Source organism: Apium graveolens, chromosome 11 (assembly GCF_009905375.1).
Source record: "Apium graveolens cultivar Ventura chromosome 11, ASM990537v1, whole genome shotgun sequence".
Lineage (NCBI taxonomy): Eukaryota > Viridiplantae > Streptophyta > Magnoliopsida > Apiales > Apiaceae > Apium > Apium graveolens.
This window is the reverse complement of record NC_133657.1, coordinates 9,405,270-9,405,853: the sequence shown is the minus strand read 5'-3', so window position 1 is coordinate 9,405,853 and position 584 is coordinate 9,405,270. Positions and strand designations below refer to the sequence as shown.

General features: G+C 42.1%; 1 non-coding gene across 1 annotated transcript; it reads left to right on the top strand.

Annotated features, from left to right (window-relative positions):
* On the top strand, nt 1-107 carry LOC141698934 (small nucleolar RNA R71). The gene has a single exon (XR_012565430.1). It is a non-coding gene; the product is annotated as a small nucleolar RNA R71 (small nucleolar RNA).
* Nucleotides 108-584: the final 477 nt, after the last annotated feature.

Here is a 584-nt window from a genome sequence, read left to right as displayed (position 1 = left end):
ATGCCGTGGTGTGGGAACTTCCTTAGCATCTCCTTATATCGATCCCAACCCTCACACAAAGATTCTCTTGTTTGCTGAGCAAACTAGGTAAGAGCATTCCTGATTGCAGCAGTTTTCGCTATGGGAAAGAATTTAGTGAGAAACTTTTGCAAAAGATCCTCCCAAGTGGTGATAGACCCTTCTAGTAGAGAGTGTAACCATCACTTAGCTTTGTCCCTCAGAGAAAATGGGAAGAGGCGTAGCTTGATAGCATCTTCAGTCACATCATTGAACTTGAAAGTGTCGCAGATCTCGATGAAATCCCTGATGTGCATGTTTGGGTGTTCGGTAAGAGAACCCCCAAACTGAACTGAGTTCTGTATCATCTGAATCATACTTGACTTGATCTCAAAAGTGTTAGCCCTGATGGCTGGTCTGATGATGCTTGACTGAATGTCATTAATCTTAGGCTGAGAATAGTCCATCAAAGCCTTACGATTTTCCGCTTGATCACCCATCTCTACTAAAGCTGGTTCTTCAACTTTCTTTTCTTCTTCTACCTTCTTTTCTTCCTCAAAAACTTCCTTACGAACTACCACAACTTT